The sequence below is a fragment of the Zingiber officinale genome, chromosome 6B, assembly GCF_018446385.1.
Source record: "Zingiber officinale cultivar Zhangliang chromosome 6B, Zo_v1.1, whole genome shotgun sequence".
NCBI classification, from domain to species: Eukaryota; Viridiplantae; Streptophyta; class Magnoliopsida; order Zingiberales; family Zingiberaceae; genus Zingiber; species Zingiber officinale.
This window is the reverse complement of record NC_055996.1, coordinates 22,137,068-22,160,583: the sequence shown is the minus strand read 5'-3', so window position 1 is coordinate 22,160,583 and position 23,516 is coordinate 22,137,068. Positions and strand designations below refer to the sequence as shown.

The 23,516-nt window shown below is 34.0% G+C and overlaps 1 long non-coding RNA gene and 1 pseudogene across 1 annotated transcript; both read right to left on the bottom strand.

The window, feature by feature from the left end:
- Positions 1–14,047: 14,047 nt before the first annotated feature.
- Positions 14,048–15,456, bottom strand: LOC121992235. The gene is made up of 2 exons (XR_006114826.1): positions 14,656–15,456; positions 14,048–14,287 (listed from the first exon to the last, which is right to left on the bottom strand). It is a non-coding gene; the product is annotated as an uncharacterized LOC121992235 (long non-coding RNA).
- A 1,270-nt stretch (positions 15,457–16,726) lies between these two features.
- On the bottom strand, positions 16,727–21,307 carry LOC121990831 (annotated as a pseudogene).
- Positions 21,308–23,516: the final 2,209 nt, after the last annotated feature.

Genomic DNA, 23,516 nt, shown 5'->3' with positions numbered 1-23,516 from the left:
TAACTTTACTTGCAAATAATTTACAATCACTATTAAATAGTTCTCAAACAAAATATAAATCAGAAATTGTCAGCCATTAATTTTCATTAATACATCCAATATAGATGCCCGTATAGTTAGTAGAGTTCATCTAAATACCTCAACTACTCATGCCCCAGGTTGGGGATGGTGCGCTTATGCTCTGTTTGCCAGGTGGGGTGGATCATGGATGGATTAAACAAACCTAGAGGTATGGAAAGGGAAAGGAATCCACAACCTAGTATGTTTGTTTGCCTTCACCGAGGAAAGTGGATATAATCAATCCCTTAAACTGTTTACTTAGATTAATGGAAAAAAAATAAAATTATTTATTGACCAAAATATCCTATCCTTCTCAAATATTTTAAATTAATATTTATTTTATCTTGATAATTAAAATATTCTTCCAGGTGTGACATATATTTTAAATTAATATTTATTTTATATTGATAATTAAAAATTATTATTAATCAAAATAAATCCTACAATTTAAATTTATCAATATTATTTTTAAAAATAATATTTATTACAGCTCAACACAAACCCAAAAAATATTATTGTCAACTAAAATATTCAACTACAAAAATATCAACAATTAACTTTACTTGCAAATAATTTACAATAACTATTAAATAGTTCTCAAACAAAATATAAATCAGAAATTGTCAGCCATTAATTTTCATTAATACATCCAATATAGATGCCCGTATAGTTAGTAGAGTTCATCTAAATACCTCAACTACTTATGCCTCAGATTGGGGATTGTGCGCTTATGCTCTGTTCACCTGGTGTGGTGGATCATGGATGGCTTAAACAAACCTAGAGGTATGGATAGGGAAACGAATCCACAACCTAGTATGTTTGTTTGCCTTCACCGAGGAAAGTGGATATAATAATTCCCTTAAACTGTTTACTTAGATAAATGGAAAAAAAATAAAATTATTTATTGACCAAAATATCCTATCCTTCTCAAATATTTTAAATTAATATTTATTTTATCTTGATAATTAAAAGATTCTTCTAGGTGTTACATATATTTTAAATTAATATTTATTTTATATTGATAATTAAAAATTATTATTAATCAAAATAAATCCTACAATTTAAATTTATCAATATTATTTTAAAAAATAATATTTATTACAGCTCAACACAAACCCAAAAAATATTATTGTCAACTAAAATATTAAACTACAAAATATCAACAATTAACTTTACTTGCAAATAATTTACAATCACTATTAAATAGTTGTCAAACAAAATATAAATCAGAAATTGTCAGCCATTAATTTTCATTAATACATCCAATATAGATGCCCGTATAGTTAGTAGAGTTCATCTAAATTCCTCAACTACTCATGCCCTAGGTTGGGGATTGTGCGCTTATGCTCTGTTTACCAGGTGGGGTGGATCATGGATGGATTAAACAAACCTAGAGGTATGGAAAGGGAAAGGAATCCACAACCTAGTATGTTTGTTTGCTTTCACCGAGGAAAGTGGATATAATCAATCCCTTAAACTGTTTATTTAGATAAATGGAAAAAAATAAAATTATTTATTGACCAAAATATCCTATCCTTCTCAAATATTTTGAATTAATATTTATTTTATCTTGATAATTAAAATATTCTTCCAGGTGTGACATATATTTTAAATTAATATTTATTTTATATTGATAATTAAAACTTATTATTAATAAAAATAAATCCTACAATTTAAATTTATCGATATTATTTTTAAAAATAATATTTATTACAGCTCAACACAAACCTAAAAAATATTATTGTCAACTAAAATATTAAACTACAAAAATATCAAAAATTAACTTTTCTTGCAAATAATTTACAATCACTATTTAATAGTTGTCAAACAAAATATAAATCAGAAATTGTCAGCCATTAATTTTCATTAATACATCCAATATAGATGGTCATTTAGTTAGTAGAGTTCATCTAAATACCTCGACTACTCATGCCCCAGGTTGGGGATTGTGCGCTTATGCTCTGTTTACCTGGTGGGGTGGATCATGGATGGATTAAACAAACCTAGAGGTATGGAAAGGGAAAGGAATCCACAACCTAGTATGTTTGTTTGCCTTCACCGAGGAAAGTGGATATAATCAATCCCTTAAACTTTTTACTTAGAGAAATGGAAAAAAATATTAAAATTATTTATTGACCAAAATATCCTATCCTTCTCAAATATTTTAAATTAATATTTATTTTATCTTGATAATTAAAATATTCTTCCAGGTGTGACATATATTTTAAATTAATATTTATTTTATATTGATAATTAAAAATTATTATTAATCAAAATAAATCCTACAATTTAAATTTATCAATATTATTTTTAAAAATAATATTTATTACAGCTCAACACAAACCCAAAAAATATTATTGTCAACTAAAATATTCAACTACAAAAATATCAACAATTAACTTTACTTGCAAATAATTTACAATCACTATTAAATAGTTCTCAAACAAAATATAAATCAGAAATTGTCAGCCATTAATTTTCATTAATACATCCAATATAGATGCCCGTATAGTTAGTAGAGTTCATCTAAATACCTCAACTACTCATGCCCCTGGTTGGAGATGGTGCGCTTATGCTCTGTTTGCCAGGTGGGGTGGATCATGGATGGATTAAACAAACCTAGAGGTATGGAAAGGGAAAGGAATCCACAACCTAGTATGTTTGTTTGCCTTCACCGAGGAAAGTGGATATAATCAATCCCTTAAACTGTTTACTTAGATTAATGGAAAAAAAATAAAATTATTTATTGACCAAAATATCCTATCCTTCTCAAATATTTTAAATTAATATTTATTTTATCTTGATAATTAAAATATTCTTCCAGGTGTGACATATATTTTAAATTAATATTTATTTTATATTGATAATTAAAAATTATTATTAATCAAAATAAATCCTACAATTTAAATTTATCAATATTATTTTTAAAAATAATATTTATTACAGCTCAACACAAACCCAAAAAATATTATTGTCAACTAAAATATTCAACTACAAAAATATCAACAATTAACTTTACTTGCAAATAATTTACAATCACTATTAAATAGTTCTCAAACAAAATATAAATCAGAAATTGTCAGCCATTAATTTTCATTAATACATCCAATATAGATGCCCGTATAGTTAGTAGAGTTCATCTAAATACCTCAACTACTTATGCCTCAGATTGGGGATTGTGCGCTTATGCTCTGTTCACCTGGTGTGGTGGATCATGGATGGCTTAAACAAACCTAGAGGTATGGATAGGGAAACGAATCCACAACCTAGTATGTTTGTTTGCCTTCACCGAGGAAAGTGGATATAATAATTCCCTTAAACTGTTTACTTAGATAAATGGAAAAAAAAATAAAATTATTTATTGACCAAAATATCCTATCCTTCTCAAATATTTTAAATTAATATTTATTTTATCTTGATAATTAAAAGATTCTTCTAGGTGTTACATATATTTTAAATTAATATTTATTTTATATTGATAATTAAAAATTATTATTAATCAAAATAAATCCTACAATTTAAATTTATCAATATTATTTTAAAAAATAATATTTATTACAGCTCAACACAAACCCAAAAAATATTATTGTCAACTAAAATATTAAACTACAAAATATCAACAATTAACTTTACTTGCAAATAATTTACAATCACTATTAAATAGTTGTCAAACAAAATATAAATCAGAAATTGTCAGCCATTAATTTTCATTAATACATCCAATATAAATGCCCGTATAGTTAGTAGAGTTCATCTAAATACCTCAACTACTCATGCCCCAGGTTGGGGATTGTGCGCTTATGCTCTGTTTACTTGGTGGGGTGGATCATGGATGGATTAAACAAACCTAGAGGTATGGAAAGGGAAAGGAATCCATAACCTAGTATGTTTGTTTGCCTTCTACGAGGAAAGTGGATATAATCAATCCCTTAAACTGTTTACTTAGATAAATGGAAAAAAAATAAAATTATTTATTGACCAAAATATCCTATCCTTCTCAAATATTTTAAATTAATATTTATTTAATCTTGAAAATTAAAATATTCTTCCAGGTGTGACATATATTTTAAATTAATATTTATTTTATATTGATAATTAAAAATTATTATTAATCAAAATAAATCCTACAATTTAAATTTATCGATATTATTTTAAAAAATAATATTTATTACAGCTCAACACAAACCCAAAAAATATTATTGTCAACTAAAATATTAAACTACAAAAATATCAACAATTAACTTTACGTGCAAATAATTTACAATCACTATTAAATAGTTGTCAAACAAAATATAAATATGAAATTGTCAGCCTATAATTTTCATTAATACATCCAATATAGATGCCCGTATAGTTAGTAGAGTTCATCTAAATACCTCAACTACTCATGCCCCAGGTTGGGGATGGTGCGCTTATGCTCTGTTTGCCAGGTGGGGTGGATCATGGATGGATTAAACAAACCTAGAGGTATGGAAAGGGAAAGGAATCCACAACCTAGTATGTTTGTTTGCCTTCACCGAGGAAAGTGGATATAATCAATCCCTTAAACTGTTTACTTAGATTAATGGAAAAAAAATAAAATTATTTATTGACCAAAATATCCTATCCTTCTCAAATATTTTAAATTAATATTTATTTTATCTTGATAATTAAAATATTCTTCCAGGTGTGACATATATTTTAAATTAATATTTATTTTATATTGATAATTAAAAATTATTATTAATCAAAATAAATCCTACAATTTAAATTTATCAATATTATTTTTAAAAATAATATTTATTACAGCTCAACACAAACCCAAAAAATATTATTGTCAACTAAAATATTAAACTACAAAATATCAACAATTAACTTTACTTGCAAATAATTTACAATCACTATTAAATAGTTGTCAAACAAAATATAAATCAGAAATTGTCAGCCATTAATTTTCATTAATACATCCAATATAAATGCCCGTATAGTTAGTAGAGTTCATCTAAATACCTCAACTACTCATGCCCCAGGTTGGGGATTGTGCGCTTATGCTCTGTTTACCTGGTGGGGTGGATCATGGATGGATTAAACAAACCTAGAGGTATGGAAAGGGAAAGGAATCCATAACCTAGTATGTTTGTTTGCCTTCTACGAGGAAAGTGGATATAATCAATCCCTTAAACTGTTTACTTAGATAAATGGAAAAAAAATAAAATTATTTATTGACCAAAATATCCTATCCTTCTCAAATATTTTAAATTAATATTTATTTAATCTTGAAAATTAAAATATTCTTCCAGGTGTGACATATATTTTAAATTAATATTTATTTTATATTGATAATTAAAAATTATTATTAATCAAAATAAATCCTACAATTTAAATTTATCGATATTATTTTAAAAAATAATATTTATTACAGCTCAACACAAACCCAAAAAATATTATTGTCAACTAAAATATTAAACTACAAAAATATCAACAATTAACTTTACGTGCAAATAATTTACAATCACTATTAAATAGTTGTCAAACAAAATATAAATATGAAATTGTCAGCCTATAATTTTCATTAATACATCCAATATAGATGCCCGTATAGTTAGTAGAGTTCATCTAAATACCTCAACTACTCATGCCCCAGGTTGGGGATGGTGCGCTTATGCTCTGTTTGCCAGGTGGGGTGGATCATGGATGGATTAAACAAACCTAGAGGTATGGAAAGGGAAAGGAATCCACAACCTAGTATGTTTGTTTGCCTTCACCGAGGAAAGTGGATATAATCAATCCCTTAAACTGTTTACTTAGATTAATGGAAAAAAAATAAAATTATTTATTGACCAAAATATCCTATCCTTCTCAAATATTTTAAATTAATATTTATTTTATCTTGATAATTAAAATATTCTTCCAGGTGTGACATATATTTTAAATTAATATTTATTTTATATTGATAATTAAAAATTATTATTAATCAAAATAAATCCTACAATTTAAATTTATCAATATTATTTTTAAAAATAATATTTATTACAGCTCAACACAAACCCAAAAAATATTATTGTCAACTCAAATATTAAACTACAAAAATATCAACAATTAATTTTACTTGCAAATAATTTACAATCACTATTAAATAGTTGTCAAACAAAATATAAATCAGAAATTGTCAGCCATTAATTTTCATGAATACATCCAATATAGATGCCCGTATAGTTAGTAGAGTTCATCTAAATACCTCAACTACTCATGCCCCAGGTTGGGGATTGTGCGCTTATGCTCTGTTTACCTGGTGGGATAGATCATGGATGGATTAAACAAACCTAGAGGTATGGAAAGGGAAAGGAATCCATAACCTAGTATGTTTGTTTGCCTTCACCGAGGAAAGTGGATATAATCAATCCCTTAAACTGTTTACTTAGATAAATGGAAAAAATAAAATAAAATTATTTATTGACCAAAATATCCTATCCTTCTCAAATATTTTAAATTAATATTTATTTAATCTTGATAATTAAAATATTCTTTCAGGTGTGACATATATTTTAAATTAATATTTATTTTATATTGATAATTAAAAATTATTATTAATCAAAATAAATCCTACAATTTAAATTCATCGATATTATTTTAAAAAATAATATTTATTACAGCTCAACACAAACCCAAAAAATATTATTGTCAACTAAAATATTAAACTACAAAAATATCAACAATTAACTTTAATTGCAAATAATTTACAATCACTATTAAATAGTTGTCAAACAAAATATAAATCAGATATTGTCAGCCATTAATTTTCATTAATACATCCAATATAGATGCCCGTATAGTTAGTAGAGTTCATCTAAATACCTGGTATGGATAGGGAAAGGAATCTACAACCTAGTATGTTTGTTTGCCTTCACCGAGGAAAGTGGATATAATCAATCCGTTAAACTGTTTACTTAGATAAATGGAAAAAAAAATAAAATTATTTATTGACCAAAATATCCTATCCTTCTCAAATATTTTAAATTAATATTTATTTTATCTTGATAATTAAAATATTCTTCCAGGTGTGACATATATTTTAAATTAATATTTATTTTATATTGATAATTAAAAATTCTTATTAATCAAAATAAATCCTACAATTTAAATTTATCAATATTATTTTAAAAAATAATATTTATTACAGCTCAACACAAACCCAAAAAATATTATTGTCAACTAAAATATTCAACTACAAAAATATCAACAATTAACTTTACTTGCAAATAATTTACAATCACTATAAAATAGTTGTCAAACAAAATATAAATCAGAAATTGTCAGCCATTAATTTTCATTAATACATCCAATATAGATGCTCGTATAGTTAGTAGAGTTCATCTAAATACCTCAACTACTTATGCCTCAGGTTGGGGATTGTGCGCTTATGCCCTGTTTACCTGGTGGGGTGGATCATGAATGGATTAAACAAACCTAGAGGCATGGAAAGGGAAAGGAATCCACAACCTTGTATGTTTGTTTGTCTTCACCGAGGAAAGTGGATATAATCAATCCCTTAAACTGTTTACTTAGATAAATGGAAAAAAATAAAATTATTTATTGACCAAAATATCCTATCCTTCTCAAATATTTTGAATTAATATTTATTTTATCTTGATAATTAAAATATTATTCCAGGTGTGACATATATTTTAAATTAATATTTATTTTATATTGATAATTAAAAATTATTATTAATCAAAATAAATCTTACAATTTAAATTTATCAATATTATTTTTAAAAATAATATTTATTACAGCTCAACACAAACCCAAAAAATATTATTGTCAACTAAAATATTAAACTACAAAAATATCAACAATTAACTTTACATGCAAATAATTTACAATCACTATTAAATAGTTGTCAAACAAAATATAAATCAGAAATTGTCAGCCATTAATTTTCATTAATACATCCAATATAGATGCCCGTATAGTTAGTAGAGTTCATCTAAATTCCTCAACTACTCATGCCCTAGGTTGGGGATTGTGCGCTTATGCTCTGTTTACCTGGTGGGGTGGATCATGGATGGATTAAACAAACCTAGAGGTATGGAAAGGGAAAGGAATCCACAACCTAGTATGTTTGTTTGCTTTCACCGAGGAAAGTGGATATAATCAATCCCTTAAACTGTTTACTTAGATAAATGGAAAAAAATAAAATTATTTATTGACCAAAATATCCTATCCTTCTCAAATATTTTGAATTAATATTTATTTTATCTTGATAATTAAAATATTCTTCCAGGTGTGACATATATTTTAAATTAATATTTATTTTATATTGATAATTAAAACTTATTATTAATCAAAATAAATCCTACAATTTAAATTTATCGATATTATTTTTAAAAATAATATTTATTACAGCTCAACACAAACCTAAAAAATATTATTGTCAACTAAAATATTAAACTACAAAAATATCAACAATTAACTTTTCTTGCAAATAATTTACAATCACTATTTAATAGTTGTCAAACAAAATATAAATCAGAAATTGTTAGCCATTAATTTTCATTAATACATCCAATATAGATGGTCGTTTAGTTAGTAGAGTTCATCTAAATACCTCGACTACTCGTGCCCCAGGTTGGGGATTGTGCGCTTATGCTCTGTTTACCTGGTGGGGTGGATCATGGATGGATTAAACAAACCTAGAGGTATGGAAAGGGAAAGGAATCCACAACCTAGTATGTTTGTTTGCCTTCACCGAGGAAAGTGGATATAATCAATCCCTTAAACTTTTTACTTAGAGAAATGGAAAAAAATATTAAAATTATTTATTGACCAAAATATCCTATCCTTCTCAAATATTTTAAATTAATATTTATTTTATCTTGATAATTAAAATATTCTTCCACGTGTGACATATATTTTAAATTAATATTTATTTTATATTGATAATTAAAAATTATTATTAATCAAAATAAATCCTACAATTTAAATTTATCAATATTATTTTAAAAAATAATATTTATTACAGCTCAACACAAACCCAAAAAAATATTATTGTCAACTAAAATATTAAACTACAAAAATATCAACAATTAACTTTACTTGCAAATAATTTACAATCACTATTAAATAGTTGTCAAACAAAATATAAATCAGAAATTGTCAGCCATTAATTTTCATTAATACATCCAATATAGATGCCCGTATAGTTAGTAGAGTTCATCTAAATACCTCAACTACTCATGCCCCAGGTTGGGGATTGTGCGCTTATGCTCTGTTTACCTGGTGGGGTGGATCATGGATGGATTAAACAAATCTAGAGGTATGGAAAGGGAAAGGAATCCACAACCTAGTATGTTTGTTTGCCTTCACCGAGGAAAGTGGATATAATCAATCCCTTAAACTGTTTACTTAGATAAATGGAAAAAAAATAAAATTATTTATTGACCAAAATATCCTATCCTTCTCAAATATTTTAAATTAATATTTATTTTATCTTGATAATTAAAATATTCTTCCAGTTGTGACATATATTTTAAATTAATATTTATTTTATATTGATAATTAAAAATTATTATTAATCAAAATAAATCCAACAATTTAAATTTATCAATATTATTTTTAAAAATAATATTTATTACAGCTCAACATAAACCCAAAAAATATTATTGTCAACTAAAATATTAAACTACAAAAATATCAACAATTAACTTTACTTGCAAATAATTTACAATCACTATTAAATAGTTGTCAAACAAAATATAAATCAGAAATTGTCAACCATTAATATTACTTAAAAATAGTATTCAAGTACGATAAAATTGCTGCCAACTAAAATATTAAACTACAAAATTTGTACTTCCTTATACCAAAATAAGTAGTTCACTTTTTGTACTTACTATTTTAGAGCTTTGTAAAATTGTGGCTATCATGTTGACATAGCCGATCAAAATCAGAAAGATAATATCATCTTTAGAAATTCCAATCTCTTCTCTAGTGGGTATCCCATGAATAACATCATCCTCTCCTTGTTCTCTCCTAGAAGTAGATAAGCAGCAATATATTTTTATTTGGAACACCAGCACAAACTAGAGCTTTGTAGAGTTTCTCATTCACATTTTGTTGGTGAAATGACCTATTTTCAATCACTGAAGTTGAACGATCAATTGCAGCAACAACTTCCTTGACATTAATGTCGATGACTGAATTTTTCTTACTGCCATATGAATCAATAGATGCATGCTTCCGCTTCATTGATCGATCGTCAAATGGTGGGCTATCAGGGATCACTTCAAAATTCTCATGTTCGTCATCTAGATCTTTTTGTCCTTCCTAAAGTAATTTCAACATTTCTTTCTGCAGCAGTAGAAGCTCTTTGACCATTTGTCCTATCATGAGCAAACAACTCTAACATCTTCTCATAATGAGGTAAGAGGTATATCTCCACTTCTTGATTGATGGATTAGCCTAGACAAATTTAAACATAATTAGAAATACAATAGTAACTACATTTATGGTTGGTCCGAGTGAAGCAAATCAATCAAGCTGGTAGGTGAATCCATGAAACAGAGGAAGCAAAAAATATATGCATGTCATACCTAATACTTTTTACAAAATATATAGATGCATGTCATACATATCTTATGTCATCTACCAGTAAACATAATAATTAATACAGTCATTGACTAAAAATGAATTAATATTTATAATTAATACTTACATCAATAAGTTGCTTCCAAACTACCTCCTCGGCCTCAAATCTTCTACTTTTAGCATGCCGTTGAACTCCGCTTGCATTCTTAAACAAATCATAACATGAATTGAAATGACTTTTTAGTGTTTTAATTATGTTCTTCAAATTATCCTTTGTCAATGGGATTTCAATCTTTTCACTACAAATGACAACCATATCTTTGTACGCAGTAGATGTGAAAGTGCCACCTATTCGATTACTATTAATTTGTTGTTCTAACATAGCATCTATGAAAATTCTATCCATCTCTTCAGTCCACTTAATCACATCTCTCTTGACTTGTTCAATTGGTGTATCCATTCTTAATCAACACCTACATCAAATGCACACATGAACATGGAAAAAAAAATCAAATCTTATTCACAATTGTAAACATTCAAGTATACTAACACTGGTCTGACAAGCAAATTGCAGGTATAAAAAAAATTAAAATCCAACATATCAACGTCTAGTCTTTAGATTTATCAAAAAAATATATTCAATCCATTACATTGTTCGAATCAAACATTTCTAGCATATAAGAAGTACAATAAAAGTGACTCAGAAATCAAAACATTACTCTTTTGATAATTTTCTAATAAATCAAAATAACCCTTCTTTAGTTAACATTGTAATCTAACCACATGACATTAGCTATGTTATCTCTAATCATACTTCCTTGCCTTCAGTCATCTTCCTGTCTTTCATTGTGACTCACTTTATCGTTAGAAGTTGCACTCGATTCACGATCCATTTCATTAATTAATCTCTCATCTGGATCCACCCCCATTAAAAAATTATGAAGAATACAACATGCTAAAATAATATCTGTATGAATATCAACTTCATAATGAGGTTCTGTTCCACTAGCAATAATTGGAAATCTCTTTTTTAAAACTCCAAAAGCTCTCTTGATTGCATTGCGAAGAGTTGCATGTCGGAGATTGAATAACTTTTTTGTATTTGTAGGGCCACATCTCGAATATTCTTTCAAATGATAACGAATTCCTCGATAAGGGGTAATCAAGTCCCTCTTCAACATAAATCCAGAGTCAACTAAATAATATTTACCTACCACCAAATCAAAGATATAAGTTAATCATATTTTCTTTCAAATATTGTCTACTAATATACATTAATTGTAAACTATATACCATGAGGAATTATCAATTTATCACGTCTAGATAGGGCATTTTTTATGATTCGAGAATCAGATGCAATTCCTTCCCATCCGGCTAGGACATATATGAACTTCAAATCAAAGGAGCATCCAGCCAACACATTGGTAGTTGGTCAATCCTTTCTTCCTCTATATCGAGGTGCATCTACATCAGATACCTTAACACGTATATGAGTTCCATCTATTGCACCAACACAATCCTGCAATTAAGAGACAATCGACATATGTGACTGCAAAGTATATTACAAAACTTCTGAAGTTCAAAATGATAAAAAAAACACCTTAAAGTAAGGATAGAATTCGTTGCTACTCTAGGAGGAATTTCAGATCCATCTGGTTGTTTTATAAATTCAGCACGAAGGCCAATAATAGCTTTCAAGACTTCATGAAAGTGATTACTAGTAGTCCTTGTACTACGACGAAAGAAAAAATTCAATTCTCGATTTTTGACATCATGACCGAGCAAATATAAAAATTTAGCAACCTTTTCTTCAACACTTGAATTCTTATTGCCTTTTACCCTATTGTTGTGTTTTAATATTTCACACAAGCGTCTAAAATCATCTAAATTCACCCTGAGAATACTATGACATGCGTCGCTAGAAGTCATAAGATTGTGCAACAAAATACGTCGAACATTATCTTTTTGCTCATTATTCTCCGGCAAACCCTTATTTACATATTTTCTTATATCCTTCAAAATCATCCAAAAACCAACTATACAATTCCTATTTATAAAAATTTCATCATTCGAACTCTGATCTGAACTACCATCATTCTCATCATAATAATCATTAATATTTTGATCATCTTTTTCACCATTATCCCACTCCATCTTATTAAACCTGTAGACAGAATAATAATAATAATAATAATAATAATTATTATTATTATTATAGATGTAAAAAAAATTCAAAGTGCTAAATTATTGTAAAATAAAAATTAAAGACACCTTATAAATTTTTTAAAAACCTTCCTTTACCGAATCGTGACACCAAGATTGCATTCAATCAGATTTTTTTTGTTTTTTTTTTTTAAAATACCTTCCTTTACAGAATCGTGACACCAATATTGCATTCAAAGATCAATCAGATTTTTTTTGAATGAACCTTAACTTATGTGGGAATATTTAATGTTTGTATTTTTGGTAAACCTAAAATATATTCATGCTTGCTTCAAAAATAACTCAAAAAGCATTTGTTGCCGAACTAACGTGGTATAAAAAAGAAATTAAGAAGTGACAATCGTCGGCTAGATGGATGAATAATGATGAATGTGATAAGAAATCAAACAAAAAGTTAAGAAGGGGGAAGCATGTTACTAGTATCACAGAAGTCCGCCGTAGAACAGATGATGCAGTCACACGTTGCCGAGGGAAGACAGAAGACTGCCGAAGAAAGACAAGATGTTGCTACAAGTTGCCGAGGAAAGACAGAAACGTTGTCAAGGGAGGAAAGATCGAAGATGTTGCCGCGGATGGGTGACGCACAAAGGCTGCTTCTTCAAACGGAGAAAACGAGTTGAGGGAAGAGAAATGAAGAGTCACATACAGTGTATAATTTTATCAAGAAGAGAGGGTACATGCGTCGTATGGTGATCATTTTTTGCTTCAAATTCAGCAACCAATAGATTGTGATTCCTTTTCCTCTCAAAAATTTAATGAAGTAAATGGTAAAAAAAATTCTGCCATGAAAAACTTTCCCTAATTTTTATTTCCGGCTAAACAGAGCATCAGACTTGTGCAACCAAACGTAATTAAATGGTCTACTGCAGAAATGATAGACTAACGTAACCTTTTAATAAAATTTTCATTTTTTTGTACATTATTCAAATAAAAAATCACTGGCATTTTTTTTAAAAAAAAAATTGTTCCTTAACAAAGTGGAATTTCCAAAAATATCAAGTCCTTCGTCGTCATTATTTGGATCATAGGTTTCCTTGCGGCATTGCATGTCACATGTTCTGATGTTATTAGACAAACTCATGTTAATTGGTGCCGAGATAATGTTATTAGTCAGTTTGTTTAACGCCTAATAGTCAAATTGATGGGTAGATTACGATTGTAGATTAATATAATATCTATAAACAAAATTGATGCTTAGTTTTCCCCTTAATGCAAAATGGTCTAAATCATCAAATGCTACAAGCATAATATTTTAATTTCCCTAACAATAAACTAAAGCAACTAGAAAACACCACTCGAAGCTCTCTTTCTTTACCAAAACACACTTCCAAAAGCATGTGGAGAATGAACTGATGCAGATTTGCCTACCATCACCACTGCAGGACTACTTTGATCTCTGCCTCATCTTGAGCCGCCCCATTCTCTTCTTCTTCTTCCACTGCACAAAAAGAAAGAACGAGATCAATAACAATCTAAAGATGAAACCAAAAGTATAAAATTAACGAGGGAAAAAGTCTGTTTAACCATAAATAAAATGGGTTTATAAAAGCAAACAGTAATGTCGACTATCATTAGAACAAATTTATACTGAGAAGCTGTTTTAAGCAAACAAGTGAAATGTTTATAAATGTAACTACACAAAACTTGATTGAAACTAACAGCACTGCTCGTGACTCTATCTAAATAGATAGCACAGACAAATGCCGAAGCAACATAAGAAATATTCTCTCTTTTTTTCTCAAAATAATAAAAGAAAAAACATGGAAAAGGTCATTTTTTACAAAGAAAAGAAACAAGAGCTTCCACCAGCAAGATCGAGTTGTGCCTGCTCGAGTTCTTAAAAACGATACTGAAGCAAAGAGTGCGATCTCCAATGAGCATGAAACACAAGTGAGAAAAGAAAAGAGGGACATGATTCGGATCTAAGACAGTGGCAAAAAAAAACACGCAAAACCAATAGTGAAACGATCATAAATACAAATAATATGATTTATCGATTAAAAAACTAGTGTATTGAATACAAACCTACCGACTCTATGAGACACTGACTACACTTTGACTTGTCATATGAAACTTGAATCAACATTCACTAGTAGTTTCACAATTACTCACTCTTGTCTACCCGGTAAGCATATAAGAAGACCATCTACCTCCAGAATTAATAAGACAAAACCTCAAGCACTCACTCTTGTCACTGTTTTTAGTAACTTTTACTAATGGTGAGTTTACTTGGGAGAGCGGAAATCAAAACTAAGGAAAAGTTTTCGTCGTTTACTTCATTAAAATTTTCAGATGGAAGAGAAGAGCAATCCATCAACGGATGATTTTGGAACCAAAATCGATCACCTCAAAATCGGATGGAAAACAACGGATGAAAAAAAATGATGCATGTACTCCTTTTCATTCATAAAATTACACCATATACCAAAAAAAATGACGCATGTACTCTTTTTAACTCACAAAATTATACATGCAAAAGAAGAGATTTCTTCACCCTTTCTCTTCTCTTCCTCCAAAGATAATTTTCCACTATAAATTTTTTTCCCTTCCTCATCCGCGCTTTAGAGTAAATAGAGCATAAGTCTGACTAAAGAGTTCAAGGCCAGGCAAAGGACTAACATACTTCTAACTATCAGAACTCATGTTCTTGTGACTTGTCCAATAAAACACCTTGCCATGAGCCGTAGCTGAAGCCAGTTTTCCGAGTGTTTGTGGGTGTGTGGCAAGCCGGCAACCTATGGAAGTCATGTACTCGCTGAACAAGGACATTGTAGTTTTTGAATCAGCTGAAATTATATTGATGGCTCTTTTCATGTTTCCCTGAAAGATACGAGAGTTATCCCATCCCCAAATTGCTCTAAAAAAGCAGGGATTTTTGTCATTATTTCAATATTAGTTCTTCGCCAGATGAACAGAATGGAATTTAATTTCACAAGATATTGAATTGTGTTAGGTGACAATAAAATCAAATCACATCCATCAACCCCCACATGGATATGAAATTTATGCGACAACAGTGATATGTCATGTTTCACCAATGATTGATCATCAAAGTTGACACCACTAGCAATTCCAACCATGTCATCATAATTGCACCAAAGAGTTTTCTTTGAACTTAAGGATACACTAGCTCTAGCGTATAACTAACCAAATATGCTCTAAACCATCACAACACTTGGCTAATTTGAAAGTGAATTCTTCCTAAAAGCATTAATATAAAAATGATTTAATAGCATCTTCAGCAAGGAGAAGGCCCTTTCAAGACTTTATTATGTTAGAATTAGAACAAGGAGCATAAGACAAGGAGCAAAGTGGGTTAATAGTATTTTTATTATTAGATTTTTCATTTCCCAACATTTTTTATAGTGTTTTTTTTCTTGCTTTTGATGAATATCAGATATCTGTCTAAATATAAACTTTATTATTCAATAGTGTCATAAAGTTAATGATGAATGTTTATTTGATTTTTCATTTCAGTTTCCAAATTCTGCTTTCTAGAACAAAAAACTAAAAACAAGAATTTTTGACATGTACATGACATGATACTTTTAATATTTTCTTGTTGCATTTTAGTACAAAGAAAAGTCAATTTGATTTATCCTACATTGCATATGTTATTATACAGAAAAAATTAATCATAAGTAATTTTGGAGATTCTAAAGTACTTGAATCCTTGCAGCTCATCTTTAAGGTAACTAAAAAAAAATGATATATCTGACAGTCGAACTATCTTAAGGCCAATAAAAAGGTAAATCCAAACAAACTGTACTACTATACTTGTCCGGAATCATTAAATGCTAAGATGATGATGGTAGCTTACAAACTATTATTGTTAAGGACAAGCCAAATTGATGTTTAGACAGATTTTGTGATTGAATCAGCAATTGCAGCGAGTCGGAGTCCACCAGATACTAAAACCAACAAGCATCAGCAGGAGAAAGTAATCAGACAAGTAAAACCTTGTTGTAGCGAGTCGGAGTCCACCAGGTGAGAAATATGCTATGAACAGAACTTTGATGTTGTACTGTCTTGAAACTATCTGGTTGGTGTTTCTTCATTAATCGCAAGTCCCATATGCGAGTAGCCATCATGTTGGGGTTCTCAGGATTGAAATCAATCGTATTAATTCTTTTATCATGCAAATCCCAAGAGTTTGAAACTCTTCTTGTCCTCTCAGCCTGAAGTTTCAGTTCTCCTGCACCTTCCGACAGAATAAATTGTGCTAGTATTGACTGGCGACTGGCAGATCGAGTAAATAAGATCGTCACCGGAGTGGATTATATTAAAGGTCCCATCTTCAACATCCATCAACCGGATGAGTCCATCATAGCGACAAGTGAAAATCTGCCCAAAATAGCAACAACACACAATAATTTACCATCAGATTGCTTTCCTAACCAACATATTCAGAACTGAAAAAATAAAAAAAGGAGGATAAAAATACATTCCTCACACTTGTTTTAAGTATGCTGCCCCTGAAACAACCATTATTAGGAAAAGGAGATATAACATTAGATTCATTGGTAGCCCACTGCTTGGGCACATGAATGAAGTAAATTTCAATAGAAAAATGAAAATTTGAAAAAGGAAGCTTAAATCATCACAAACACAGATATCTGAAAAGCTCTTGGATTTAGGAATCAAGTTTGCACTGTAAGGACTAAGAGATGAGCAGCATCCTTACCTTTGTAGGGGAGAAGGGATGCGCTAAAATCTCGGAAAAAGGGTCAGAATGGGGAATGTAAACATACACCCCGTCACCCCATCGCTATCCCCTTCCTCCACGTCCACATCCCAAAACCCTAGATTCCCTAGCCTACCATCAAATCCTTCTTCGGATCAAACAGTCCTCCCACCTCCTCTTCTTTTGCAACATCCAAACTTGCTCGCTCGGACGCGCTCAGGATGGCTCCAACCAGATTCCGGTCGGACGATTCAGATCCATCCACGAACGCATCGCCTATGAGTAGCTCCTCCCTCTTGCCCGGGAAATCGCAGGGGGTTCAGATTTGGGCTGGATCGTTTCGGGAGGGTGGCCGCGGTGGTGAAGGGAACAACGGTATCCTGGACGCGAGGTTTCTTGGCACTCTTCTTCACCTTCTTCGGCTTGTTCTGGGTGGCGGCGGAGCGCTTCAGGGAGGTGGCGAGGTCGGAGGCCTTGCTGCGAATCATGACGGAGGTAATCATCTCGCCATTCCAGGGGAACTTGAAATCTGTTGGGTAGCAAGTGAGCTACGGAGAAGAAAAAGTTAAGGATAAATTTTAAATGAAAAAATTTTTACACCTAAGGAAAAGGTCAGGAGAATTTAAAAAAATTATATTTTAAATTTATTTTTATTTTATTATATTAATTTTGAAAATTATTTTTTTAGATATTTTTATGTCGTGATAAAAAATATTCGTATCACTCAATTTGTACTATCCAATGTTCGCATTCCGTCGACGTCAGTTTTGATATCGGCCCCAACTTTGACCTTGACTCCAATTTCAACATAGACTTCGATGTTGATGTTGACTTTTACGTTGACACTGACTTCAACGCCTACATCAATTTTAATAAATGAACTATCAATTTTAACAAATGAACTATAAATATTTGAATGTATAAATTTTAATCAATAAATATATATAAGATAAACTAAGTTCTAAGATGTAAGTCTTTAACAAAAGTGAGGATAATTTTATATATTTAATTTTCATTATCCTTATTTTTCTTCTAAATATGATAACATATGTTATATTAATGAACATTTTATTCCTCTCAATAAAGAAAATATAAATATTTTACTTTTCCTTCCTTCCCCTTTATCTTCGTTCAACTCATCTAAATAAGGATAAGTAACATGTAAGAGATAAATGGCTTGAGGCCAAAACGATTCGGATCGGATCTAACAAAGGAGAATTCACTTGTTTTAATTGAATAATATATATACACACACAATTAAGAATAATAATTCAGTTTAACTTGAGAAAGGTCTAAATTTATCTCCAAAAGAATTTTTTTCCCCCTCTTTTGAATATCTGTTTAATCTAATTAAATACAAGATAGATTTTTAAAAAAAATTATAAACGATTAAATATTTAATTTTAAATAACAGTATTTTTATCAAAATTTAATCATATTATTTCAATTAAACTTATCTAGTGTAGTGTAGTGTAGTGATAAAGTATTTAGAGGATAAATATGATTGTTGCATAAATTGTATTTCAAATTTATTCTGTATCAGAATTAGAGGGAAGATTATTGATCCGGTGATAAGGATAGGGAGGCTCACATTGGTAGAGGTCAATGACACGTGAGTAGGGAAGTAAAAGTCCAGGGGTCCCGCCAATAATTCCTGTCGATAGGAGACAAGACTTGGCCTAGTAGCTGAGATAGCAGCCGAACCGAACTGCAGGTTGGGTTGTCGACGCTCAGAAGAGGAGTTGGTCTGTCGAGCGATTTGTCCGCCCGGCTGAACGCCTAGCCGAACAGTGTTGCTCATCCGAGTGTTCGACCGAGCGGCCTTCCTGCTCGGCCCGGCACGCTCCCTTGACCGGACGCTGGGAGGCCTAAGCGGCTGTCCCGTTCGGCCCAGTGATAGACAAACAACGCAGAAGAGGACAAAAGGGGCAGTGGGTGACATCGACCTCGAGACAACTGCCGCCGACGGGCAGCATGGTCGGCGACCGGGTCGTACAGAGAATCGTACGGTGGAAGTTTCCACTGTCCTGTCAGGAATTTGCTCGGACAGTTGCGGTATGGCGTTAGACACGCTTTTCTGACACGGCCACTCCAGGTATGCTTTGAGGAGCGTGCATGCTTTGGGATGCGTGCACGCACCCCCCGGGGCCCTATATAAGGACCCCCAAGCTTCGACGGAGGTATGCATTCTATGTTACTGTAGCTACAGTTTTCATTCTCGTCTTTCTCTCTTTCCGCCGGAGTTGACTTGGGTGTCGGAGGGTCGTTGCCGGGAACCCCTTCCCTTCCCGGCTCGGTTTTATGTTTGCAGGTTCTCACCGGAGGTCTATATGTCATCACTGGGAGTGTCACGTACCCAGCGTTCATCGACTCAGCACTCAGACAGGATCAAATTGACGGCGTCTGTGGGAACGCACTTGAATCCGAGTCGAGAAGATGGAAGAAGCTGGACGCCAACTCATGGTAACGCTCTCCCTCGAGGAGCTCGACGCACTCATCCAAGTGCGAGCTGTGAAGATGGTCGAGCAACAGCAGAAGGCCCAAGCCGAGCGGATAGAACAGCAGGCCACCTCGTTTCTGGTGGCCGAGCAGCGATGGAGGACCAACCGGAGCAATACTCTAGTTGGGCACAGAACAAGGGGTAGACCAGCACCCCAAGAGATGCGCCGCCCGCCCCCATTCCGTTTCATCGGGCACTGTTCCAGACTCCGTCGGAGCTAGCCCTAGCCAACCAGGGATCGCCCCGATGAAGCGCCCATGCGGGACGCCAGGAAGGAGAAGGCGTCACGGGCTGAGTCATCCCCCGAGCGGGTCAATCGCCAGTTCTCCGAGGCGATCTTACAAGACCCTCTCCCAAAGCATTACGCTCCCATATCGATCGGAGAGTATAACGGTACAACCGATCCAGACGACCACCTTGATAAGTTCGATAATGCTGCTACTCTCCATCAATACACCGACGGAGTCAAATGCAGAGTCTTCCTCACTACATTGTCCGATTCGGCACAACGCTGGTTCCGAAGGTTGCCGGACGGATCAATTAAGAGCTTTAGAGACTTTCGAAGGGCATTCCTTCATCACTTTGCCAGCAGCCGACGCTACCAGAAGACCAGCGTCAACCTCTTTTCCATAAAGCAAGGGCCAAGAGAAACTCTCCGAGCCTACATCCAACGCTTCAACTAAGCAGCTATGGACATCCCCGCGGTCTCGTCCGAGACAATGATGTATACTTTCACATAAGGCTTAATCGACGGGGACTTCTTTCGCTCGCTCATCAGGAAGCCGCCTCGCGACTACGACCACATGCTGAAAAAAGCGAGTGAGTATATTAACGTGGAGGAAGCGCAGACGGCCCGAAAGAAGGAAGCACCAGGCAAGCCTTCGGCCCGACCGAACGGAGACCACACACTAGCCAGCAATCGCCGAGAGGACCACGTGCCGAGGGGATGAGGCCACATCAAGATTCCAGGTCGCTCGCCGTTCAGCACATTGCGGCCGAGCGGCCTAGACAAAAAGGCAAGGTATGGACGTCCATGTTTTGCAGAATCCATCAATCAGCCACTCATAATACTCGAGACTGCCGGAGTCTCCCCTCGGTCAGCCAGCCTGAGCCAAGGAACTATCGCCGCCGATCACCTTCACTGGACAGGCGAGCTCATCATCAGACCGCCGAACGACGAATGGCTAGGCGTTCACCCGAGCAGCATCACTATCAACAGCATCATCACCAGCCAAGGGCCAATCCCCGAGCCTCACAGGAGCGAGCGAGACCATCCGCTCGGGAGGAGGAAAATAGAAGCAATGCAGCTCGGGGCGAGATCAACATCATCGCCGGTGGACCGACGGGCGGTGACTCGAATCGGGCCAGAAAGTCACACGCCCGACAACTCAGAATCCACGCGGTTGGCTACAGCCAAGAACGGGCATCCGGACCTGAGATTAGCTTTGGCCCCGGGGACCTTGAGGGAGTTGAAGTACCCCACGATGACACCCTCATCATTCAAGCGGTAATAGCTAACTATACTATTCACCGCATATTTATTGATACAGGCAGCTCGGTCAACATTATCTTCAAGAAGGCATTTGACCAGCTTTAAATTGACCGAGCCGAGCTATTGCCAATGACGACCCTGTTATATGGGTTCACTGGCAATGAAGTCTTTCCGATTGGGCAAACCAGGTTGGCTATCTCGCTAGGAGAAGAGCCGCTACGGAGGACACAGACCACTAACTTCATTATGGTCGATGCCGCCTCTGCCTACAATGTAATATTGGGACGACCGACCCTCAATGAGTTCCGGGCGATCGTCTCAACCTTTTACCAAAAAATCAAATTCCCCGTAGAAGATCGAGTGGGAGAAGTCCGGGGCGATCAATTGGCGGCCTGGCGATGCTATGTGGAGATGGTCCGAGCCGAAGCAAAGTCCGCTCGGAAAGCACCGCGCCTCGAGGTAAACGCTATAACTGAAAAGCCCCCTACTTTGGTTTATGAAGAAAAGGAGGAAGTACAGATTCGGGAAGGCCGACTGGAAGCCACAACATTCATTGCGTCCGATCTGGAAGAAGAATGGAAGGAAGAGTTGGTCAGATGCCTCCAGCAGAATCACAACGTCTTCGCGTGGTCAACGCACGAGTTGCCAGAGATCTCGCCAAGAGTCACGCAGCACGAGCTCCACATCTGGTCGGATGCTCATCCCATCAAGCAAAGGAAGCGGGACTATAGTGCCGAGCATAACGTCATCATACGGGCGGAAGTCGAGAAGCTCTTGGAGGCCGGCCACATACACGAGGTACAGTTCCCGAGTTGGTTAGCGAATGTGGTACTGGTCTCCAAGACTGGCAACAAATGGCGGGTTTGCATCAATTTCCGTGATCTCAACAAGGCATGTCCAAAAGACTTCTACCCTCTGCCCCGGATTGACCAAATGGTGGACTTGACTGCTGGATGTGAGCTGATATGCATGCTGGATGTTTATCAGGGGTACCACCAAGTGCCGCTCGCTCGGGAAGACTAAGAGAAAGTGAGCTTCATTATGGCGGTCAACACCTATTGCTACAACGTAATGCCGTTCGGACTGAAGAACGCCGGGGCTACGTACCAGTGACTCATGAACAAGGTGTTCCGAAAGCAGATCGGGCGAAACCTAGAGGTATATGTTGATGATATACTCATTAAATCACTCCGAACGGTCGACCTCTGTGCAGATATAGAAGAAACCTTCCAGACATTGCGGGCGTACGGGGTCAAGTTGAACCCGCAAAAGTGTCTGTTCGGAGCAAAAAGTGGTCGTTTCCTAGGCTACATAGTTACCGAGCGAGGCATTGAAGCCAACCCTAGCAAGGTCAAAGCGCTACAGGATATACCGCCGCCCAGAAACTTGAAGGAAGTCCAATGCCTTACGGGTCACATAACAGCACTATCTCGGTTCATCTCCAGGACAGCCGATCGGAGCATGCCCTTCTTCAGATCCTGCGCCGAGCAACCAAATTCCAATGGGATGAGGGATGTGACCGAGCATTCGAAGAATTGAAGGCCTACCTAAACTCATTACCTGTATTAGCTAAGCCATCTGTCGGCGAGCCTCTCCGCATTTATTTGTCTTCAACCAAGCACGCGGTTGGTTCGGCACTAGTCCGACAGAACGACGAAGAACAACCAGTGTATTTCCTTAGCCACATTCTAAAGGATGCTGAGTCTCGCTACACTGGTCTTGAGAAGCTTGCCTTCGCACTTGTTCTCACCGCTCGGAGGCTCCGGCCTTATTTCTTGGGGCATACGATCATTGTCATGACAAATAGCCCCTTAGGCCGAGTTCTGCTGAACCCTGAGGCGTCCAGGCGACTGATCAAATGGACCACGGAGCTTAGCGAGTTCGATATACAGTATCAGCCCCGGACGCCTATCAAGGTGCAGTCGTTGGCAGATTTCATCACTGAGGTACAAAATCCCGAGCTCGACGCCACCTGGAATGTGTATGTAGAT